The sequence below is a fragment of the Equus przewalskii genome, chromosome 14 (assembly GCF_037783145.1).
Source record: "Equus przewalskii isolate Varuska chromosome 14, EquPr2, whole genome shotgun sequence".
Taxonomy (NCBI): Eukaryota; Metazoa; Chordata; class Mammalia; order Perissodactyla; family Equidae; genus Equus; species Equus przewalskii.
In genome coordinates this window covers 31,999,785-32,025,033 of record NC_091844.1, presented here as the reverse complement: position 1 = coordinate 32,025,033, position 25,249 = coordinate 31,999,785, and the positions used below count along the sequence as shown (strand labels likewise).

The 25,249-nt window shown below is 47.2% G+C and overlaps 1 long non-coding RNA gene across 9 annotated transcripts in view; it reads right to left on the bottom strand.

Annotated features, from left to right (window-relative positions):
* The window catches only part of LOC103547590 (uncharacterized), a 97,879-nt gene that overhangs the window by 15,027 nt on the left and 57,603 nt on the right, over positions 1 to 25,249 (bottom strand). For 3 of the 9 annotated variants that reach the window (XR_011526010.1, XR_011526011.1, XR_011526012.1), the window contains 2 exons: positions 19,085 to 19,425; positions 17,208 to 17,863 (listed from right to left, as the gene is read on the bottom strand). The exons of the other annotated variants lie outside the window; for them this stretch is intronic. This is a non-coding gene — a long non-coding RNA (uncharacterized lncRNA). Of the gene's footprint in view, positions 1 to 17,207; positions 17,864 to 19,084; positions 19,426 to 25,249 lie in introns of those variants that run through there. 9 annotated transcript variants of the gene reach the window in all.

Here is a 25,249-nt window from a genome sequence, read left to right as displayed (position 1 = left end):
GTCTTTTTTTCCCCTATATTGGTGGGAATATAAATTGATACAACTTTTCTACACATACACACACCAAAAGACTTAAAACTATTCACATCCTGGGGCTGGCCCTGTGGCCGAGTGGTTAAGTTCTTGCGCTCCGCTTCGGTGGCCCAGGGTTTTGTGGGTTCAGATCCCGGGCACAGACACGGCACCGCTCATCAGGCCACGATGAGGCGGCGTGCCACACGCCACAACTAGAAGGACCTGCAACTAGAATATACAACTATGTACTGGGGGGCTTTGGGGAGAAGAAGAAAAAGAAGAAGAAGAAGATTGGCAACAGATGCTAGCTCAGGTGCCAATCTTAAAAAAAAAAGTATCCACATCCTAAATACAACACGGTATCTTAGATTGGATCCTGGAATGGAAAAAGGACATTAGTAAGAAAACTGGTGAAAGCCAAATAAAGTCTGGAGTTTAGTTAATAGTAGTGTATCAACGCTAATTTATTAGTTTTGATGAATCCACTCTGGTAACCACGTTAAGACACGAACATTAGAGGAAGCTGAGAAAAGGGTATCTGGGAACTCTCTGTACTGTCTTTGCAACTTTTCTGTAAATCTAAAATTATTTCAAAGTGAAAAGTTTATTTTTAAAAATGCTTACATTTTTTACCCAGAATTTTACTTCTAAGATTTTATCTCAAAACTTATCAGAGATGCAGAGGGACATTTATGTACAAGGATATTGCATCACTTGTGATAATCACAAAAATGTGAAATTATCTACATGTCCAAGAAGAGCAGGTTGATTAAACAGGTTATGATGCGCCCAGTGATGACAGAATGTGGTCAGAAAGAATCACTTTATAATAATATTTATTGACATGGAAAATGCTAACAATTGAAGGTAAAGTGAAAGAATGAAGACGCAAAACTATATATAGTTTAAGCTCAATACAACACTTAAAATGATGTACATAAGCAAGACAAGAAGGAAATATACCAAAATATTAAAGGTAGTTATTCACAGGTTATATAATTTGAGTGAATCTTATTTTCTTCTGAATATGTTTATATATACTATAAATTTTCTACAATGAACATATGTTATGTTTATAATAAGGAATAAAAGGTATGAAAAATCCAAAACCCATGGCAGTTCCTCAAAAGTTTATAGACAGGGGCAGGCCCGGTGGCACAGCAGTTAAGTTCGCACGTTCCGCTTCTCGGCAGCCTGGGGTTCACCAGTTCAGATCCCGGGTGCAGACATGGCACCACTTGGCAAGCCATGCTGTGGTAGGTGTCCCACATATAAACTAGAGGAAGATGGGCATAGATGTTAGCTCAGGGCCAGTCTTCCTCAGCAAAAAGAGGAGGATTGGCAGTAGTTAGCTCAGGGCTAATCTTCCTCAAAAAAAGAGAAGTTTATAGACAGAATTACTATACGGCCCAGCAATTCTACTACTAGGTATATACTCAAAAGAGTTGAAAACATATGTCCACAAGAAAATTTGTACCTGAATGTTCAGAGCAACATTATTTGTAAGAACCAAAAAGTGGAAAAAATCAACGTGGCCATCAGGATAAACAAAATGTCGTACAATGGAATATTATTCAGCAGTAAACAGGAATAAAGTACTGATACATGCTACAACATGGATGAACCTTGAAAACATTAAGTGAAAGAAGCCAGACACTAAAGGCTGTTTATTGTATGATTCTATTCATATGAAATGTCCAGAATAAGCAAATTCACAGAGAAAGTCGATTAGTGGTTACCAGGGGCTGGGGGCAGGGAGTGACTGCTAATGGGTCTGAGGTTTCTTTTGGGGGTAATAAAATTTCCTGGAATTAGATAGTAATGATGGTTGCAAAACCTTGTGAATATACTAAAAGCCACTGAAGTGTACATTTTAAAGTGTAAATTTTGTCGTTTGTGGGTTATTATAGCTCAAAAAAAGAAATGAAGGAGAAACAAAAAAAATATCTCCTACCCTAATGGCACATGTCACTGCTTCTCATAATTTTCTCTAAAAAAATTGTTTTTCCAAGCCAGCACGGATGGGCTAGTGGTCAAAGTTCGGCACTCACCACTTCAGCGGCCTAGGTTCGTTTCCTGGTCGCAGAACCACACCACCTGTCTGTCAGTTGCCACGCTGTGGCGGCAACTCACATAGAAACTAGAATGACTTACGACTAGGAGATATATACAACCATGTACTGGGGTGTCAGGGAGGAAAAAAACAAAGAGGAAGATTGGCAACAGATGTTAACTCGAACATTGTTTTCTGGGGCTGGTCCAGTGGCGCAGTGCTTAAGTGTGCACGTTCCACTCCTTGGCAGCCTGGGGTTAGCCGGTTTGGATCCCGGGTACGGACATAGCACCATTTGGCAAAAGCCATGCTGTGGTAGGCATCCCACATATAAAGTAGAGGAAGATGGGCACGGATGTTGGCTCAGGGCCAGTCTTCCCCAGCAAAAAGAGGAGGATTGGCAGTAGTTGGCTCAGGGCTAATCTTCAAAAAAAAAAAAAAATTGCTTTCCTTACTTTTAAATGATGCTCCATCTGATGGAGTCCAGCTGCCCTCCTGGCCAGCCAGAACTGTGTAGGCAGAGCAGGCAGTCATGTGTTTATGTCGTGGATGACTGGAAACCCCTCCCCATCAGTCCCTTCCTTCTCCACCAGTTGTCTGTTAGTTCCTTCCATCCCTCCCTCCCTCCATCCCTCAGGCACTAGAGCTACACTGCCTGGAGGCCCCACAACGAGGAGCTAATCCTTAGACTTTCCCTTTGAAATTGCCACTATGTCCCATTAAATCTCCCCTATAAAATACAAGTTTTCTGGGATTTTAAATTTACTCCCCGTGTGGGAATTAATCAGAGCTTTCTAACACACAGCTGGCTGAAAGGGACAGACACACAGCAGAGAGGGGCTTTAACAAGGGCAAAAGGAACGGGAAGGTTCGCAGCAAGTGGCAACTCCTGGAAGGGACAGTCTTGGTGGTCTGGGAGCACTGGCCCTCGGCGTCTTCCAGGAGAGAGGGGAGGACAAGGGCAAAAAGGCAAACAGGCTGACCTACCAATCCTGAGAAGGCAGGCCTGCCTCTCACCCTGGTTGAGCCTGAGGCTGGTCACCATGAAATCTTAGGCCTCTGAAGTGTGACCCCCTCGGGTCTAGAGGCCTTTGAGACATCCTGAGTGGAAGATATTGCTGCGTTAGAATACTGGGAGCAGAAAGGGCTGGCAAAGCTGGCAGCTGGGTCCCTCTGCCAAGCCCTTCCCTCCCATGGCTCAGTGGAGGGCTCAGTACTGTGTTTGCAATCTGTCTCAGCTGAGCCTCTTGTTCTATTGGAAACCCAAGATCTCCCAGTAGCCTAAGAACATACTCCCTGCAGGACTGTGCCAAGAGTAAAGTAAAAAGAAGAGTCAGTTTTGAAAAAGTAAAAGTATTGGAGAAGCAAATGAAAATTTAAAAACTGGCCTGGGCTCCTTTCTGTAGGGTGTCTAGAACTTCGTAAAGTGTGGGCAAGTGTTTGGGCCTGGGACACCTGAGGAGGGACGGGGAGGAGGCAGGAGGCCCTGGAGCAAGGCAGACCTTTGAGTCAAGATTCCACCCTACTGCTCAGGGCCAGGCTGGGCTGGCCTGGGCCAGGCAGACAGTGTATTGAAATGAAAAGTTGGTGGAGAAATTTAAGGAATGGGGGAGGGTGTGGGGAAGCAGTAGTTAATAGTTCTGCACATGGAGGCTCCCCTGGCCAGCCTACATGAGCCCCAGGGTGGGAGTGAGATTGGGGGTAGGGGGATCCTCATGTGTGATGGTCAACAGTTCTGCCTGTCTCTACCTCCCTTCTTCTGGATATAGCACCTTACTTCTCTGAGGGAGAACTCCATCTCCCTCAATTCCCAGTGGGACTGTCAGCACAGAACCCACACCAGCCAGTGAGACTCAACTGAGAGATCACACAAGGAGGCTGGCACTACCTCTACCCAAAGGCAGCCTTCCTGTTCCTGAGACCCCAGGCCCAACTTTCCTGCCTTCCTGAGGTCTCAGAGTCAATCTCTTCTTCAAGGCTGTGAGCCAGAATTCTTCTAATAAGTGACCCCTCTTTGGGCTTACGTTAGCTGGACCCACACTGATATGGCATGCAGAACAGGATGCCACAGCACTAACAATTCCCCTTATTTACTGAGGGTCTCGTATGTGCTAAGAACAGTGTGGGGTGACACACATATTAATCTCTCATTCCACAGACGCAGAAATTAGGACTCACATTAATACCATGTCTCGAGTTCCATAAGTAAAGGAGATGGAAAGGGGATTTAAATCCAGTTTGATCTAGCTTCCAAGCCTAGCTTGCTCTCTCTCCTTCCTTCCTCCCTCCCTTCTTTCCTTCTTTCCTTCCTTCCTTCCCTCTTTCTCTTTTAGATTTGGACCTTGCAGGCAGAGAGCTGAGTTAGCCAGCTCCTCAGGTCCTGGCACTTGATCACCATTGTTCCATGCAAAGCCCCTCTCTTGTTTCATTACTCAAGTTCTTCCCACCTCAGTGCACCACCTTCCTATTGTCCGTGATCATGGCTCACAGGTAATAGAGTCGGGCCCTCACTGCCAGGCACTCTAGATATTTGGGAGAGGCTAGCCTTTGGGTTTCTTTGTTTACTTGTGGATCAAAATCCAGTTTGACCTGAGAAATTTTTCCAGGTGACTCTCTAGCACTCCCATCAATTGGCCAACCTATTGGCCTTATTATGGGCTCAGCTCTGGGCTGCGCTGAGATGTGGACTTGGTGAGAAAGGGATAGACAGTTTCCACCCTCAAGAAGTTTAAAATTCATCCAGCCAGCCACTCAACAAATACATATCTAGCACTGACTTGATGTGCCAGGTCCAAGGACAGAAAGATGAATTCAACAGTTGCTGCCCTCTGAGAGCTAAGAGCGTCGTGGGGGAGAAGACGATTAAGCAATCAGACCGGTGTCACAAGGCTGTGGTAGGGGAGATGCAGGAAAGCTGGGTGGACACGGAACCCAGGCCTGGGTGTGGCTCAGAGAGTAACATTAACCCCAGAAATTATGAAGAAATATACATCTATAAGTACATTTATTTCTGCTCATCTGCCTCAGCATCGTATAATCATGGTGGATGGAATTTTCATCAGATTTGGAGGGGAAGTTTGGGACGACCAGACTTAAAATGCAGCCTATGTGGCATGCAGCGTGGGGAGCCACGGGGGACACCTCAGAGAAGGAAGAAGTCATCCTAGACTAGACCTGTGGGGACTGGGGCCAAGGGAGGCCTGTCTGACTGTTGAATAGAATACAGATGTCCCCATAGGCAGGTGCCTTTACTGGAGAAACCAACCAGGGTGTCTAATACAAATCCCAATCAAAAGCCATGGTGCGGAAGGTCCTGCCCTGCAGGCGGCAGTCAGGACTGGGCTGCTTCCCACAGGGGTAACTGCGTGTGGCCCAGGAGAGGTAGCGGGGGGCCATTTAGCTAACGGTAGTGAATGGCCCTCCTGAGCAGCCTAGCTGCCCAGCAGGTGAGAAGCCAGCAGCGAGCACTCCTCCCACCCTGGGCAGAGTGCACCCAGGACAGAATCTGCTCACCAGAGGCTGCCCCCTGGGGTGGGTCAAGGCCTCCCAGGTCAGCAAGTCCATATGAGGACACCTAAAAGGTTCTTTAACTCAGGTTTTCACATCCACAGCCCAGCTGTGTTGAGCAGGAAGAAGCCCACCCTTGGAAGTGGGAGGACAGTTTCCTGGAAGCCCTGGTCCATGCAGCAGACCTCAGGAGGTGCCAGGGTTTGGGACATGGGTTCCCAGCCCCTTCTCACTCAGAGACTGGGGACTGTTTGACTAAATGGTGAGGGACATCAGGGCCATCAGAACTCCCCCTTCTGGGGGCCTCGCTGCTGGTCCACGCTGATTGGGATGCAGAGTTCGGGGCCCGGACCACTAGGAGCCAGGCGAGTGGGAGGGGATGTGAGGTCACTCAGAGGAGAAGACAAGCATCCTGCTCCCAGCTGGAGCTCAAGAGGGGTCCCCATTGGTGTAGTGCCACAAGACCTGCTGTGGAACACAATTCTTCCCAGCCCTGCTGACCACAGACGTGTGGGGCTGGGGCTCGGCACAGGGGAATTAGAATGGCAGGAAAGCCCTGCAGAGGGTGTGGGCCTTCCTTTGGGCCTCGATGGTTGAGCCACCTTGGGTTAGGAAGAAAGGGAAAGGGTCAGGAACGGTATTCCAGGGAGCAGAAACAGCCCAAACAAAAGTGAAGAGGTAGGAAGAGGGCGTTTGATCAGAAGTCCAGCCTGAGTGAGGAGAAACCACCAGGAAGAGGAGTCCTGGAGACTACAAGACTCCCACCCACCCACCCGCCCCCGCCCTCCAGCAGAAGATGCCCATGTTCCCCTGTCACATGTGCATCTCCTGTCTCTTCTCCTATCCCCCACCTCCAGGGCCAAAAAGCCAAATTCCAGGATCCACAGGAAACAAAGGTGGGCTTTCCAAGGCCCCTCACAGCTTCCCTTCCTTCCTGTTCCTCTCGGCCTCCTGACTCTTATCTTTGCCCTGGATATACTTTTCCTTTCATGTAAAAATAAATCATCACTCACACACACACTTGCTTAAAACTCTCCAGTGGCTCCTCACTGCCCATGGGACACGATCCCAAATTCTTACTCTAGGCCGGCCCTACCTGGTCCCTGGCCCTCCCCAGGCTGGCTCAGCCCCTCCCCTCTCCTCTCTCAGCTGCCACTTGCTCAGGGTCTTCTGCACCCCTCTCCTGGCCTTTGTCCATGCTGCCTCCTCTGCCGGGAAGGCTCGTTGCCTGCAGGCTGCAACTTACTATCCTTTCCTCACAGAAGCCTTCCCTCCTGGTCGAAACCGGGTCCCCCCTCACCAGCTCTCTCAGGACCCTGTTGTTTCCCTTCACGCCGTTCATGCCACTTTCTATAGCCATGTGTCTCTTGCGTGACCCCGTATTTCGTGTCTGCTCCCCATGCTGGAGTGCCAGCTTCTCAGGCGAGGTCTTTGTTTCATTCACCCTAATTCCCCAGACCCCAGCGCACATCCAGACCCATGTTTCCTAAATATTCAAATGACACCCCTCTGGCTGTAGGGTGAAAAATCTAAGTTCTTGGCACAAAGACACAATGTGCCCTTCGCCTGCCCTCCTGCCTCATGTCCCCCTAGTTGGTCACCCCCATCCCTGACCTCCTTAGGGATCCTGGACTCAAGTCGGACAAGGCTACTTTCTATTCTTTGAACATAATCTGCTCTTTCTCATCTCCATACTTTCCTATAAGCTTTTCTCTTGGTAGAGAATAGCAAACTCTTGTTCACCCTTCAAGACCCATTCCAGCATCCTTCCTGGACTCCCCCAGCCAGAGTTCACTGTCTCTCCTCTTCCATCCCTCCCCACAGCAGGCTGTCCCCTTTCTTGTCCTCCAGCCTCTCTTCTCCATTAAACTCCTGGAGGCAACCTCTGATCTTTTTCATCTCAAGTGTCTTTTACACAGCCTAGCACACAGTAGGGCCTCAAAACAAAGATCTTACATGCTGAATGGTTTCTGCTCAATAAGAGAGGAATGTTCCAATGTTACAGTGGACCCCCAAAAAACATGGGCTTCCTTGTAAGGTAGTAGGCTCCCTGCTATGGGGAAGTCTTTAAGCAGAGGCTGCACATGCTATACAAGTGTTTTTTAAACTCTTTGTGACCCATTACACACGTACATAAATATCACACTAAAAACAAAAGTTTCACAAAGTGATACTTACTCTTTCTCCTGTGTTGTATACCCTGGTATTTTTATTCTATTTCATTTTTCATAAATGCTGGTTTTAACCACTAACAACTGGTATCACAAGCCACAAATGGGTCAACACCCACAGTTTGTAAAGCACTCCCATGCTAGCCAACATGTTAGATTCCCTGACCTCCACAGTGCCACATTTTCTCTTTAACGCAGCTCTCAACACCAGTGGGCACCTCAAGGTAACTTACCCCATCGAAAGGGTGATTCTCTTAGAGCTGAGCAGGGACTAGAAGAGGAAGGTTCTGTGGATTGGGTGACAGGCAGGAGGACTCCCTGCTACAGCTGCCCAGAGACCAAGGCCTCCCATTCATTCAACCCAACAAACATTTATTGAGTACCTAATATGTGCTGGGCACTGTCCTAGTCTCTGCAAATATAGCCATGAGCAAGAGATAAAAACCCCTGCTATGAAGACAAGGATGTGGAGAAATTAGAACCTTTGTGAATTGTTGGTGGGAATGTAAATGGTGCATCCTTTGTAGGAAATGGCGTGATACTTCCTCAAAAAGTTAAACATAGAATTATCATATGATCCAGCAATTCCACTTCTGGCCATATATCCCAAAGCAATGCAAGCAGTGACTCAAACAGGTATTTGTACATTAATGCTCATAGTAGCATTGTTCACAAGAGCCAAAAGGTGGAAGCAACCCAAATGTCCATCCACAGACAAATGGATAAAGAAATGTGGTATATACAATGGAATATTATTCAACCTCAAAAAGGAAGGAAATTCTGAGACATGCTACCACCTGGATGAACCTTGAAGACATTATGCTAAGTGAATTAAGCCAAGCACAAAGAGATAAATACTGTACGATTCCACTTGTGAGGTATGTAGAATAGGCAAATTCATAGAGAGAGAGTAGAATGGTGGTTGCCACGATCTGGGGAGAGGGAGGATGGGGAGTTATTTTTTTTTTTTTTAAAGATTTTATTTTTTTCCTTTTTCTCCCCAAAGCCCCCCGGTACAGAGTGCGCGAACTTAACCACTCGACCACGGGGCCAGCCCCCAGGGAGTTATTTTTTAACGGGTATAGAGATTCAGTTTGAGATGATGAAAAAGTTCTGGAGGGGCTGGCCCTGTGGCCGAGTGGTTAAGTTCTCGCACTCCGCTGCAGGCGGCCCAGTGTTTCGTTGGTTCGAATCCTGGGCGCGGACATGACACTGCTCATCAAACCACGCTGAGGCGGTGTCCCACATGCCACAACTGGAAGGACCCACAACAAAGAATATACAACTACGTACTGGGGGGCTTTGGGGAGAAAAAGGAAAAAAAATAAAATCTTGGAAAAAAAAAGAAAATTTCTGGAAATGGATGGTGGTGATAGTTACACAACAATGGGAATATACTTAATGCCACTGAATTGTACACTTAAAAATGGTTAAAATGGTAAATTTTATGTTATGTATATTTTACCGTAATTTTTTTTTAAAAAAAACATGCCGCATGGAACTTATGCTCTAGAGGCACAGACCCAGAGAGGAGCTCATTAACAAAGAGTAGCATTAACTCTCGCCACCTCAGAGTAGGGGTCATAAACTACATCTGGCTCTGCAGAATCTGAGTGGGTGGTAGGAGGGGTCAGAAACAGGAGGGCTGACAGGTTCCCCCACACTCTCCACACAGAATAATTCCCCTTGTATCTGTTTGCAATTTTAAGCATGTTCAGATGAAATTCTGTTTGGGAAAAAAGGCTACCACATAGACTCACCAACTGTAACAAATGCACCGGTCTGGTGGGGGATGGAGATAATAGGGGCTGCTATGCATGTGTAGGGGCAAGGGGCATATGGGAAATTTCTGTACCTTCCTATTAATTTTGCTGTGACCTAAAGCTGTTCTGAAAAAATAATAGCCTTTGGGGGGAAAAAAGGCTAACACTGCTTTAAAACATGTGTTTTTCTAAACCACTGCCTTCCTTCTCTAAAATGACCACTGGTTGAGAGATGTTTCCATGAAGTGAGCAGGTATGCAGCACTTTGCAGACAGGTGTTGGCTTTGTGAGGGAGGTCCCATGAGTGGGCAGGGATCCAAGGAGCCAGCAGGGGACCAGCCTGGAAGGGCAGTGCTCTCAGAGCCCTTCTGGCCCGTCCCCTGGGCTGCAGTGGTCAGTTATCAGATCTCTGGCTCCATCTCCTCCTGAGGGCAGAGTTCTCAGCTGAGTCATCTCTGGTCTTGCCCAGGGTGGGGTATGGAAACAGCACCCAACGTTGGCCTTGGAAACCTTGGCTCCAAGTCCTGGCTCTGCTCTTTATAACACTTAATGTCCCAGGCTGTTTACTTAGCTGTAAAATGGGGACGACTGGACACCACCCATCTCCCGGGATACAGTGTGCATGACACCACCGGAGGACGCCCAGCACAGTGCCAGGCACAGAGGAAGCACGCAGAGGGAGCTTTAGTGTACAAGCTCGAAAGGTCAAAAATGGGGTCTGTGGGCCCTAGCTGTGCCTGGGAGACCTGGGGGCAGGGCCCTGCCCCCTCAGACGTGCCGAGTAGGCCTGGCCAGTCCTAGCACCAGCTTGGGGTGCAGAAGGGGCACCTCGTGCACAGCCACCCCCAGAGCAAATAGCCAAGGAGAGCACTGGACTGACGAGACAGCAGCCCTCAGATGCCTCCAAATGCTTTGGAGTCAAGTCAAGTTTCAGGAGATGGTTTCCAAGGAAGGATGCCCCAGCCCGCTGCCCCCTCCCCAAAGGGCCACACCCTGCCCTGCCCCCAAACCAGTCTCCACATGTGACAGTTCTCTGCCTTCCATACTGGGCTGCAACTTCTTGAAGGCAGGGATCCAACCTACTCATCTCTACACTCCCAGAACGTAGAGATCAGTAACTGTGTGATAAATCGGTGGTGGCAGTGGTGGTGGTGATGATGACAATGGGGTCGATGGCAATCACAGCAGCTATCTGTATACAGCCCTGACTGGGCACGGCACAGTTCTAAGTGCCCCGCTTTAACTCTTTTAAACCTCACAAATGTCCTAACGGGTGTGTACTTATTCCATGACCCTTATTTTTAATGAAGGACTGAGGTGTAGAGGGTAACTTGCCAAAGGTCACACACGAAGTGACAGAAGCAGGACCTGAACCTGGGGGCCTCCGTTTGCCATTTTACCGCCACTCCCAAGTGCCTGGGCAACGGTGCTTACCCTTCTGCTGACTCCTCATCCATGGCGAAGGGAGCATCTTGAGAAGGGACTTCAGAACCCTCAAGTCCCTTCCTAGGCAGGCTGTGCAGTCCCCTCTGAGATGCCCCCGGCAGGGAGGGCCATCCCAAGACTGTGCAAACCTTCCACTGACAGGGAAGACACAGGGCACCTTTCTCAGACGGAAGGCAGGCCTGCTTCCCTCCAATGTGGCCCAGCCCCTGGACATACAGATTTGTCCTCTCCTTGACCCTCAGGTGGCTCTTCAGGTGTGTGGGCTCACCTCTCTTCTCCAGGCTGATGGTCCCTGCCTCATCACCCACTCTTCCATCTCCAGACCCTCTCCCTTCTGGTGACCCACCTAGGACATTTCCTACTTGGTTAGTCTCCAGGAGCCTGTGCCCCACGGTGGATATCCCCGTGGCCTGAGCAGGGAGTGGAGATGGCCATGTCCTCTCCTTTGTCTGCACCTCTCATGTGTGGGTGGGCTCTCCTGAGCCCCGGACTCCTGGCCCACATGGAGCCTGTGGTTTCCCAGCCCCTGGCACCCCTCCACAAGCCCAGCTCCAGCGCCCCATCATCTACTTAGATGACTGATTTTGTTGAACCCAAACATAAAATGTTACATTTTCCCTTGTAAAATTCCCTCCTTTTCCTCTACTCTGACAAGACTGTTTTGAATCCTGACTTTGTCACCCCAAAGCCATTTACTTGTCCCTCCCAAGGCTGTGTCATCCGCAGCCTAGAGAAGCCTACCTGTAGGATCTTTATTGATTTAAAAAAAAAAAAAAAAAATTGGGGCTGGCCCAGCGGCGCAGCGGTTAAGTGCGCACGTTCTGCTTCTCAGCGGCCTGGGGTGCGCCAGTTCGGATCACGGGTGCAGACATGGCACTGCTTGGCACGCCATGCTATGGTAGGTGTCCCACATATAAAGTGGAGGAAGACGGGCATGGATGTTAGCTCAGGACCAGTCTTCCTCAGAGAAAAAGAGGAAGATTGGCAGCAGTTAGCTCAGGACTAACCTTCCTCTAAATAAATAAATAAATAAATAAATAAATAAATAAATATTAATTAAAAATTACTGAACAGGACAGGTTTCAGTTTCCTCCTCTGTGTTTAAATCTAGGACTAATAAATGGATGTGTCTCTGGTTAGCCCACCTCCCCAGAGGGCTGATTCAGGGACGCGAGTCAACCTGGATGACCACCTTTGGGGAATGTGACAGGTGGACTTTGCCCCTGAAAGGGGTTGAGGGGGTTCCACTAACATCTCCTCTGCTGTTGGGAGCTTTATTTCACTCCATATGATCTTTGTAACTTCTTCTCCCACTTTGAGGACTATTCTCAGGGGAGGCAGAGTTGGAAACAAACCGGAACTGGGCACTCCCTCTGTCTCTCTGACGTTACCACTCCATGCCTCCCCCTGCAGAGGGCCTGCCCTTGCGTTGTTCATCCTTCTGCTAGAAATAGACTTCAATAAGGAAGCAGATGAGCAACCTTTGTGCTGGCCGGGCTTCCTTTATAATCACTGCTAATTCTGGACTTTGGTCCTTCTGGACGTTCTGACACACCAGGCATCATGTACATGTGAAAATCCAGTAGGTTCATTGAAAATCTAAGCTCATCTGTCTTCTTTTGCTGTTGACTCCCCTTCTCTCTGTTCAAATCATTTTGTGATTTCATCATCAGAATCTAATTTCCACTAGTTAGAATGCTTAAAAGCTTGAGTGGTTTTTCTCTACCCCACACATTATTATATTCCTATTGAAAAAAAGAATTTCATTAGGCAGCTTCTTAGAACCACCACTTGACCAAGCCCTACTCCATTTCTGGCCTTAGGGACACATCAGTGAATGGCTTTGCAAACCTCTGAAATCTTTTCAGACTTCTTTTTTTTCCTTCTTCTCCCCAAAGCCCCCCAGTACATAGTTGTGTATTCTAGTTGTAGGTCCTTCTAGTTCTGCTATGTGGGAGGCCACCTCAGTCTGCCTTGATGAACATTGCTAGGTCTGCACCCGGGATTCGAACCTGCGAACCCTGGGCCACCAAAGCAGAGCATGAGAACTTAACCACTTGGCCACAGGGCCAGCCCCTCAAAGACTTTTGATATTGTTGTTTTAGTTTATTATTGTTATTCTCCCCAATTAGGAGAAACAGTTTCATCATTTTGTAATCAAACAGTATTTGCAAATACCAACAACAGGAGGTGCAATGCATTATGCAGGCATACTATGTAATACCCTATTGTGAAGACAGAAACCTCCTGGTGGTGTGACACTTCTCCAACCCCGCAGCCTTCTACTTAACATTCACCTTCTCAGATGGTGTGGAATAAATCACCTTTGTCTCAGAAATATCCGGCTTTTCTTTGAGGTTCCCTCACTGATTGGAACACCCCTGCAGTCACCCAGGGTGACTCACAGAAGCAGATCTGGGGACCAGGTGGCCAAGAGGCCAGGAGAGAACAGCCTACTGGAGAAACAGACCTGGCCCTGCTGCTTGAGTAGGCTGTCCTCAGGCAAAGCAGGGAACAGGGCAGAATTTGTCTTACAAGCCCACCCACCACTGCTCTCTAAAAACTCACCCCAGCCCAAATCCCAGGGGCTTTGTCCTGCCCTCTGGTCATTTAGGCCACCCCACCCAGGCCTGCCATCTCCAGGGAGTGCCCAGCTCAGAGTCCTCTCTCTACACCTATCTTCGGGGCATCAGGGAGCCACTATCAGCAAGCTTTCAGACTGGAAAGGATTATTCGGGAATTCACACTGGTGAAAAAGGAATGCAAGAGTAACAAGGGGTTTGGGGCTGTGAGGCAGACTAGGGCTGGGTGGGTAGGACCCTGAGATCACAGCGTGCCTCAAACCCATGGGGACGATGGATGGCCTTAGTCAGGACTGGCTCAACAGCACCTAATTTATCCAAAATCACTGAGGTTCCCATGGATTACTTTTTCTGAAAAGTGAAATTTCAATTGCTAAAACACTATTTTAACCACTTTAAAGGGAAATCTTGCTAAAATGTGACCGCAGTTCCCTAACACCTTAAAAAAATATCCTTTTCCCACTGAAGTAGTCATCTTTAGGAGCATCCCCTATGGAACTAGAGAGTAAAGTGACTGTGTGTCCTTCTTATTGTTTCTGTCCTTCCCATGGTCTTTACTTTTCTGTTATCTACACATCTGGCTCTAAAAACCGCCTCCCACCTCTCCGGGCCATTTCTTTTCTTCTGTAGGAGTTGGGAAATCAGACAGCCACTCTTGTTAGAACAGTTTGCTAAGTAAGAGTTGACAGAGTGTGAGGCCATGAGAGGAATAAACACCCGGTTTAGAGGCAGGGATTCTGATGTAGCTATTTCTGTGGGTCCTGTTTTCAATAACTTCTGGTTCAGGGCTAAAGTCCAAAGGAAGACGGGGCTCCCAGACTCCCACCTGGAACACTCCTTACATACATTTATGACCCATCCTCTGGCTGGTAAGACGTTTCTATTCTTATGACGCTGCATGCAGGAGCCCCATGTTTTGCTCTTACTCTATCTGCTGTTTGTAGCCCCACTAGGCCCGGGAGCTTTGCCTCCATGAGGAGCCTCATCAAGAGGGATGAGGTGTACAGTCTTATGACGCCTGACGGTGAGCTAGTGTCTTTCTCTCTACTGTCTGGAGTGCTTTATAGGCTGGAACCTCCTTCCACAGCACTGAGGCAGCATCTGTGACCATGACCACTTTATGGCATGAGCAACTGGGGCCCTGAAAGGAGACTCCACGGAGAGAGCAGAGCCCCACCACGTCAACCACCACCAAGAGCACAGAGCTGCCAGTGCCATTGGCTGCCAGCTCTTCAGGAACCCAGAGGAACTGTCTGGACAGGGCCACTTGGCCTGTGTTTGGAGTTTTCCTGAGCAGCAATGACCTCACTCTGTATTTTTTTACCCTGTGGGTTGTGACCTGTTACTGGGTTGTGAAATCAGTTTAGTGGGTCACAACCAACATTTTTTTAAAAAAAATAAATAGAACAGAAAATATCCAAGTGCATCACATGTAGTGAGAGTGTTATTTTTCTAAAGCTTTTGCTTTGGTTGTATCTATCTGTATGGAGGTGTGTGTGGTGGTTGGGACATGAGATATATTGAAGGAAGTTTGAAACACAGTGATCCAATGCACATCCGTCCTGCAGCTACATATTCCTGAGATCCATCCCTGCCACCTCCACCTGCAACGGGGAAGCCAAATGGAATCTATTCAGGGCCCTAAACCTGGCTTCACCTGGAAGGGACAGGAGTCAGGGAAGCCTTTTGGGGGGGAAGTGAGGATGCTATGGCATGAGCAGGAATAGGGAGAGGGGGCAGCAGGGCAAAAGGAAAGGCATGGGCAATGTCCTAGGTAAGGAGTGGGGAGCGCAGGGGCTCAGAGAGGCCTGTGGGGGCAGCTGTAGATACCTGCTTCTTGGAGGGGCGAGAGACAGAAAGCCCATTTGATTTCAAAGTGACCTTTGGGGGCTGCTTGATAGTAGAGTGTCAGGCCTGGCGTCCCTATCGTTCATTGATCCAGTGAATGCAAACTAACAGTGCGTGCTTTTCTTCTGTCAACTTAAATTTAACTTTTAATTAATTAAAATGAAAAATCCAATTCCTCGGTTACACTAGCCACATTTCAAACACTCAATAGCCACATGTGGCTAGTGACTATCGTATTGTATAGCACAGAAGAACATTTCCATCAACGCAGAAAGGTCTACTAGACAGGGATGTTCTAGAATGAGAGAATGAATATTTCATTCCAGGATCGCCTTCCCTCAGGAATGCAACATCTTCCATTATTTCTATTACACCTATAGTTCTAAATGCAAACGCCTCTGGGAGAGGTACTCGAAGGGCTTAAATTCTTGCCAAAGAGCAACTCGTTGATATCAAGGGCCTGAAGAAAGCCAGAGTCTAAGAAGCCATCCACCAGAGGCTGAGTATGTGTGAGAGCATGGGGGATCAGGGGGTGTTGGAAGATAAGACATTGCCCCAACCAGATGTGCTGTCTGAAGATACTGATGAATAAGGATTAAGCTCCTCCATCAGAGGATGCGGAAAATTTTGAGACCTGTAAGGAAAGGAAGTGACCCATAGTCATTGGTCATCTTCAAGTGAGAAGACTGAGCTTATTCCCCAACGTCCTCAGCAAAGGGGTTATTACACGAGAAACAAGCGCTTCTCTATTGCTAGGGAGGAAACAGGAAGTGGACGCAGGCCTTCCCAGAGGTGGATACTAGTGAATGTAGCCCTCTTCTGCCCTCTATGTTTGCACTGTGACCAGGTCCATGGCTTTATCTATCTCCTTGACATCGATGACTCCCTGAAAAACACCAGAAGCCCAGGCCTAGAGATCCAAATACTAACTTGCTATTCCCACCAGGAGTCTCCACTCAACAATCCCAAGGGGAATTATAACAATCTCTGGCCCACTGCCCCACCCCACGCCCCCTTCCTGTATTCCCACTTCTGGCTCATCCTCCACCTGCTCACTCCATTGTCCAGTCAGCAGCCTGTGAGTCACCCCAGACTCCTCCCCCTCCTTCCTCGCTCCTCCACCCAAGGTCGCCACATCTTGGCTACCTCTCCACTCTGCCTCAAATCTGCTCAGCTCTGATCCTCTCCGGCTCTCACTATCGCAGGGGCTACCTGTTGGCCTTCCTGCTTCCAGTCATGACCACCTCCAGCCCAGTGGTTCTCAACCACGGATGAGCAACAGAATGAACCTGGGGAGGCATTTAAAATCTAGATTCTGACTCAGTAGATCTGGCCAGGTTGAGCATGTGTATTTTGCGAAAGTGCCCCAGGTGATTCTGATACATATCCTTCATTAAGAACCAGTGCCTCCTCCTCATTATTAATAACAACAAAAATAACAATTAACATTTTTTGTGCACTTACATGTACTGCCTCGTGTAATCTTCATGATAACCTTGTGAGGTAAGAGCTATCATCTACTCCCATTTTACAGTGGTTGAAACTGAGGCACAGAAGTCCCACGGCTAGTAAGGGGGAGGACCAGAACATGACCTGCCACGCCTAAGCATTCTGCTCTCCACACCACTGTATAGACTTGACGTTCAGCTCCCTCCTTAACACCCTTTAAAGAGAGTTCTAGAAAAAGACGGTAGCTCGGGGACACACTCATGATTTCCTTCTCCACTCAACCTCCCACCAAGAACTTCTCAACTCTAAAAGAAACACCTTGATTGGGGGGGTGGTTACATAGTGTACACATATGTAAAAATTCACTGCAATGTATGCTTAGGATTTGTGACTTTACTGTTCGTTCATTACTCCTCAATAGAAAAGATCCTGAAGAAGTCACTTAAGTAGGAGAGAACCTAGAAAATGTCAAGTAGGGAAAAACATGCAGGCTCAAAAGAAACTAGGAAGAAGCCATCACAATGCTGGCAATTATGAATAATTCTTTCTGTAATAACACACGTAGGAATAGATTAAGAAAAGATCCCCAGAGCTAACCCACAGGAAATCCTTAGAGGAGACAGGCTTGGAGAGGACACTGGCTGGAGGCAGGGTCCCCTGCAAGATGGACAGGAACACCCCAGTACAGGCTGGCTCGGCCACAGTGGGGCACATATGGATGGGTGCTGCAGCAGCAGAGACACAAGAGCTCTGAGGTCCACAGGATTGTCTTTGGACTGGAGACAGGAGGATGCCCCAAGTGGAGGTCAATGGCGGCGAGGGGCTTCTTCCTAAAGAGGCCATGTGATTCTGCATGGAGAAGTCCAGCCCCACCAAAACCAGCTCCTGGGACTTGCTGTGTTTGTATTCGTTCGTAAGCCTGGTGCTTATGAATACAAAAGCCCCTACGGGGGTCACCCATGTTTCCAGCTCCCACTGTGTAGTCCAAAGGAACAAGCAGGACTTGGCACAATGACTTCAAAGCTCATCCTAAAAGAACAAAGAAAATTCTGAGGAAAAAAGTGTGATGAAGTACACCTTACCTTAGCACTTATTAAGATATATTTAAGGAAAATGTGACCAAAACAGATGGTGCTGGTATAGGAACAGACAATTCACTGGAACAGACCAGGGAGTCCTAGAGCAGACCCACGTATACGTGGAAATGCATTGTAAGATATAGGTAGTATTTCAGATCATGAGGGCAAGAATACATATTTTAATCATTAGTGACTTCAGGAAAAAGAAGTTAAATCCTCAACTCTCACAATTCACCAAAACACAACAAATTCCACCCAGCTTAAGATTTAAATGTAAAAAAACCCCAAAAAGCCCCATTAAAGTATTAAAAGAGAATTTACGTAAACATATAATTCTGCAGCAGAAAAAGCCTTTCTGAGCCTGACACAAAAAGAGAAACCAGGCCAGGCCTCGAGATCCAAATACCAATGAGAACTCTACACCAGGAGCCTCCATCAACAACCCCAAGGGGAATTACAACAATCTCTGCCCCTGACCCCATCCCCTCCCCTTCCTGTATTCCTGATTCTGGCTCATCCTCCACCTGCTGGCTCTGTCTTTCAGGTCAGCACCCTGTGAGTCACTGCAGACTCCTCCCCCTCCTTCCGTGCTCCCCCACCCAAGGTTACCACATCTTGGCCGCCTCTCCACTCTGCCTTGAATCTAACCAGCTCTATCCTCCCAGGCTGGCCCTGACTGAAGACCTCGACCTGCCGCCCCTGTACCAGTCACAGCTACCTCCAGCCCAGTGGTTTGGAAAGCCTATATAGACTACCTTGATTGCATGGACATTTTAGATTTGTAAATGCTTAAATAGTGAACAAAACTGAATGGCCAATGACAATCTAGGATAAAAAATTTGTAATATAAGAAAGACAAAGAGTTAATAGGCTAAATATATATCAAGTACTCTTATAGATCAATAAGATAAAAAGAATAAACCACACTAAATAATAATAATAAAATACTACACAAATGAGATGAAAAAAAGAAAAGAATATACCAACAGAAAACTCAACAAAGCACATAATCAAATAATTTGCCAAAAGAGAATTACCAATGACCAATTGGCCTGTAAAAAAAACCAGTCAAATAAATAAAATAATAATAAAAAGAAAAGCAAAATAAGGCAGCAATGATGAAATACTATTTTTGTTTATCAAATTTGCAATTTAAAAAAAATAGTAATACCTTGTGTTGGGAAGGATGTAGTGAAAGAGATACTCTCACAGGACTGGTGGTGAGAGTCTAAGTTGATACATCTTTTCTGGAAGACAATTGGGCAATTTGTACCAACATCCTTGAGGGGCTGGCCGGGTGGCATAGCAGTTAAGTTTGTGCACTCCGCTTCAGCAGCCTGGGGTTCACTGGTTCGGATCCCGGGCATGGATGTACACGCTGCTTATCAAGCCATGCTGTGGCAGGCATCCCACATATAAAATAGAGGAAGATGGGCACAGATGTTAGCTCAGGGCCAATCTTACTCAGCAAAAAGAGGATTGGTGGCAGATGTTAGCTCAGGGCTAATCTCCCTAAAAAAAAAAAAAAGAGTAAGAGGAAACATGTAAAGCTATTAAAATATATGAAAGAAGTTCCATTTCTTGAGTAATAAAGAAAAATGCAAATTCATATTGTAAAAAATAAATCCTTGAAAGTGTACATATTCTTCCATCTAGTGATTCCACTTAAAGACTATACCCTAAGGATAAAAATAAGGAGGTGTGGGGCGGGCCCCTTGGCCGAGCGGTTAAGTTTGCGCACTCCGCTGCGGTGGCCCAGGGTTTCACCGGTTCGAATCCTGGGCACAGACATGGCACTGCTCATCAAGCCATGCTGAGGCAGCATCCCACATGCCACAACTAGAAGGACCCACAAAATAAGAATATACAACTATGTACCTAGAGGCTTTGGGGAGAAAAAGGAAAAAAATAAAATCTTTATTTTATTTTATTATTGTTTTTTTTTGAGGAAGATTAGCCCTGAGCTAACATCTGCTGCCAATCCTCCTCTTTTTGCTGAGGAAGACTGGCCCTGAGCTAACATCCATGCCCATCTTCCTCTTCTTTATATGTGGGACGCCTACCACAGCATGGTGTGCCAAGCAGTACCATGTCCATACCTGCCACGTCCGAACCGGTGAACCACGGGCCGCCAAGAAGCAGAATGTGCGCACTTAACCACTGAACCACCGGGCCAGCCCCTAAAATCTTTTAAAAAAATAAGAATAAATAAGGAGGTGCACAGAGTTAGTATTATACATAGGCCACAACTGTTAGTAACCTAAACGGGCAATAACAAGAGATTAGTTAAACCATGGTAGGTACACAGTGAAATATGAGAGACTCACAAGAAGTTTATTTATTGACAAGGAAAACTGTTCGCAACTAACTACAAAAAGCAATTCACAGAACAGTATGTACAATACAAACCAATTTATGTAGTGAAATGTGTATGTTTGTATATATCCACAAATACGCACAGAAAAAAATCTTAAAAGATGTAACCAAAATAGTAACAATATATATCTCTGGAAGTGTAATTAGTATGATTTGTTATTTTCTTCTTTGTGTTTCCTACTTCTTTTACAAGAAACATGGCAGTGTGATGCAGACCTCGCCTCCTACCATCCACCTGGTGAGGAATCCCTGTCCAGAACACCCATTTGGCTCTGAGCATCCCCATCCCTTATACGTGACATATATGATATTTCCTGTGCTGTGATTTAACTTTTCAGACTTAATCTTGTCTCCTCAATTCTCTAGATTATGGGTAAGATCTGTGTCTTCCATTTCTTTTGTGTTCCTCTCAGTGCCTAGTATACAGCAAGTTCTCAGCAAATGACCCAAGAAAGAATGTGTCACTTCCGTGCCCGTGCCCCTGCCCCTGCCAGCTGCCCAAGCATGGCTGGCTCTACAAGTGAGGCGTCCAAGCCCAGTTCCAGGCCAGGCTGGAGGCTGTGTGTTGTGGGCCACCTGTCAATCTGGTCCTGTGAAGATGCCTATTGTTGCTGCTAATTATTGTTGGGTGATGGGGCTGTTTGTTTCAAGCATAGGTTCTGCCCCCACACCCAGAGGCAAAGCCAATCGCATGGCATCCTATCATTAATGAGCCAATAAGTATTTCCTCTGGTGCGACATTGGCTTTGATCCAGTAATCCCTTCCCACTTCTTCCACCCCCCTCACCTCATTACAACTTCCCATCTTGGCTTTTGGAGGCCTCCTTTGGAAAAGCACCCACTTCGTCCAAACTATGGGCCTCGTCAAAATAGTCCCGTGTCCCTGGTGTCCCAAGCCTGACTCACCAGCTCCTCCTGTGCTCCTGGATGATAAAGTTTGCTCTCATGTCTAAGCAAAGCTACTACCCAAGCAGCCTAGCCTGTAGGCCCAGAGACTGAAAGAGCTCTAAGAGAACACTGTAGGAGTAACAGAGGATTTTTTCATGCAAATTCAACAAGTAAATTTTCATGGTTGTCCATAGTCTCTGCAATTAGCACTCACTTCAATTAAACCCTCTGGAGAAGAAAATACAAAAGCCATCAGAAATGGAGGAGTCAGAATCAGGGAGAGAAGATCAGTCAACTTTTTTTCCTCCTTGTACAGAAATAAACAATCCCTGGTGCTGCCAAGGTTCTAGAAGGATCAGAGAGAGCAGACAAGTCCAGGAGCACTTGCATGAGCACGTGTGAGAAGCTATAGGGAGGCCAAGCCTAGACTGCCACCATGAGAACCTTGGGCTAGGCACTTCACATCTCCATGCCTCAGCTCCTCATCTGTAAAATGGGATGATAACAGTAGGGCTGCCTCATAGACTTGTTGTGAGGGTTAAACGAGTTAATGGATATAAAGCACTTAAAATAGCAGCGAGCTATAGGTGAGCAAGACATCAGTGTTTGTCACTGCTAACGAGAGCAAAGGGAGTCACAGTGACAGTCACGTGCTGGGCACTGTCTGCCCTTCTGTAGCCCAGGGTTTCTCAACTTCAACACCATTGACATTTTGAGCTTGACAACTCTTTGTTGTGAGCAGCTATCCTGTGCACTGTGGGATATTTAGCAGCATTCCTGGCCTCTCTCTACCATTAGATGCCAGTAGCAGCCCCCACCCTCCACCAAGTTGTGACAACCAAAAATATCTCCAAATATTGCTAAATGTCCCCTGCTGGTGGGGGTGGGTACAAAATTGCCCCCATTTGAGAACTGCTGATATAGTCCTACAAAAGCTACTGCCGTGGAGAAGCCATGCCACACTCTCTGACCTCCCACCTCTGTGCAGGCCTGGAGATCCCACATTGGGGCCCCTTGTGGTTAGACGTAGGAGCTGCAGGCAGGGAATCAAAGAGTGGCCAATTCTCTCTCTAGGTGGCTGCCAATTTCTCTTCTTGCAGATGGAATAGGAAACTGGGGCCTAGGCAGCCATCTAGTTGGGAGGCACCCTCTCCCCTGAGAGACAAAGAGGGTACAGAAACAAAAGGAGCCCAGGGGCTGACTTCTCTGGCAGCCTGTGGCTGTGGCCTTAGTAAGAGGGAATGAGCAGGGTTTACCAAGACTCCTGGGAGCCCAGTCCAGCCCAGAGGAGAGAAGGCCAAATAGGATTCAGAGCCGAAGCCCTGGCCACGGCAGAGAAAACGCCCTTACAATGAGGCCTCTGGGCACAGGATCTGCAGCCCCTCTATTTTTAGGAAACAAGTGGGCTCTGCACTTGTGCTGTTTTAGTAAAGTAACCTCCTGACTACTTCACACTATTAAAGTCTATCAGCACTTCTTCCGACTCAGCAGCAGCACTGCTACAAATGTACTCTACGGCTATGTTAGCACAGGTACACGGCATCCCTGCAGGTGTTGTGCTGTACTCATCCAGAGTGCAGGCTTGGGACCCAGCTGCCTGGTTCAAATCCCAGACCTACCACCTCTCAACTATGTGACCCTGGGAAAGTTATTGACCTCTTTGTGACTTAGTTCCTTCACCTGGGAAGCAGGGACAATAACAGGGCCTATCTCACTGGGCTGTTACAAAGGTTATGCGACTTACTATATGCCAGGAATGATGTCTGTGGTCAACAAACGCCAGCTATTATTATGTTCATTGTGCCCTTAACTGATAATAGCTAAAAATCTGGAATCTTATGCCAATCAACTGGTTAAATATATGTAGCACATTCATTCTATGGAATACCAGGTATCACTGAAAGAAATGAAGTCAAACTATATCTACTTAAATAGAATTTATTCAATGATAAGGTCAAATTGTTAAAGAATCAAATGAGGTGCAGATAAGTATATGTAGTTTGATAATATTTGTATATAAAAAGAGCTATATAGAAATATATACATGTCTTTATCTGCTTAGAAAATTTCTAGAAAAACCCTCAAGAAGCTGTTAGCAACAGTTACACCTAGGGTATGGGAATGGAGGACTAGAGAACTTCTGCTTTCTCCTTTGGTACTGTCAGAATTTCCTACTATGAGCATTTTTTTTAAATAATGTTATTTTTAAAAAGAATACGATAAATCTATACATACTGCTGTGGAAACATCTTGAAGATACATTGTGAAATTTTTTTCAAAAGTGGCAGACAATGAACAGTACAAGCCACAGGAATAAATCTTAATTCACAAATTCAGGAGACCAAACTTTATTTTCTATAGCTCAACTCAATGTTTATGGTATGCTTCCATCCTGGCAACAGGAAACTTAATTCTAGGTGTATCTGAGTTCTCCAGAACACTGAGAACTGCAAGCATGGGACAGAGGAGGTGGCTGTGAAGTTGGCCAAGGTCAGGTCTAGTAGCCTCTGCTGCTCTGTGCCAGGGGGCAGCCAGAAATGTTGGGCCAGGTTGCCTGTGTCCTCACAGCTTGGCCCCACCATGTGGCCACCACTCTCTGGGATCTTACTCCTGCCTGCCCAGGAGTAAGACGAGCTGCCAGCAGGCAGGGTGGGACTCCAGAGACCACAGATCTTTCTCCCTCGTCTCTCCAGCCCCTGGCCAGTTTTGGGGGGGGAGGGCTGCAAAGAGTTGGAGTGGAGGTCTTTCTACTCCAGGGGAAATCCTTCTTCCACCTTGTTTCCAGCCAAGGCATTCAGGCTGTGTGCAAGGATCTTTGCTGTGTTGAGCTGTTCCACAAATCCTGAAGTTTCCCTAAGTGCATAAGCTCTTGGCACACAAAAGCCAGAGACACCTGAAGGTTGATTCCATTTTCTAATCTGGGGAGCTGACTCGGGGAGAAATGAGCTTCATGAATGTGAGAGTGGAAAAGGGAAAAATCCAGGTGGTAAAAAGAGATTAATTTCTCAAATATTATGCCAGCCATACATATGTGTAAATACACAGCAAAAAGTCTGAACATTTCCCCCAAATAATTAACAGTGCCTACTAGTAGCGTAAGCTTAAGCATAGGGGGAGAGGTAGAAAGGGGGCTTTACCTTTCTACTCCATGTGTTTCTAAACTGCTTGGATTTTTTAATGATGAAGCTGTATTCAGTATTGCTTGTATAATCTATGATTTTAAATAAATAAATACCCACACATCTTTTGCCTCCAGGCTGGAGATGGTGGGAGATGCAGGTCACACCTGTCTGGCCTGCTGCTGGGCAGGACCTTGGGAAGTGTATTTGCATGAGGGGCTGAGCGGCCTGTTGGAAAAGAACTGTTTCTAAGGAAAGAAGGAAACAGGCACAGTGAGCTGACCCAGAGACAAAGCTTTGCTCAGTGGAAAGAGGACGGTAATCCTGAGCTAGAGTGGTAGTTGTGAATTAGATCTATCTGTGGCGCCAAACCTCACGGCTCCCTAAGGCAATAAGCACATCAGCAGCCCCAGAGCCCTGCTCCTACAGTGCAGCTGGCTGACCTCATGCCAACAGGAGTGTCAGGCTCCCAGCAGGTGTAGGTGCCTGATGGGTGTGGCAATGTCCAGGAGAAGTGATACCTCCATGGGTGTGGCAGGAGTAAGGGGAGGTTGCAGAGCTGGAGGAGGGGAAAAGATAGCTGGGGTGGAGAGGAGGGGGTAACTGTCTAACCTTATCCACCAACACACAGGAGACACCCACCCCGGGGACACCTAAAATGCTCGTGGAGTGAGGGTGTGGGAACTAGGCAGCACCTGGGATTTTGCACTAGCAGGTAGGAGCAAGAGTCAGAGACACACGTGGATAAGCGCTAACCATGGGATGAGTGCACAGGAGTCCAGGTGTGTTCACAGGCAGGGAGCACAGGAGAGGGAGCCACAAAGTCTACGTGGGAGGGGTCAGAAAAGGTCTCCTGACAGCTGATGTTGGTAATTCACTGAGAGTGGGGAGGGTGGAGAGCACGAGGAACCAAGGGCAAAGGCCTAGAGCTGTGAAGGCACGAGCCCAGGTTG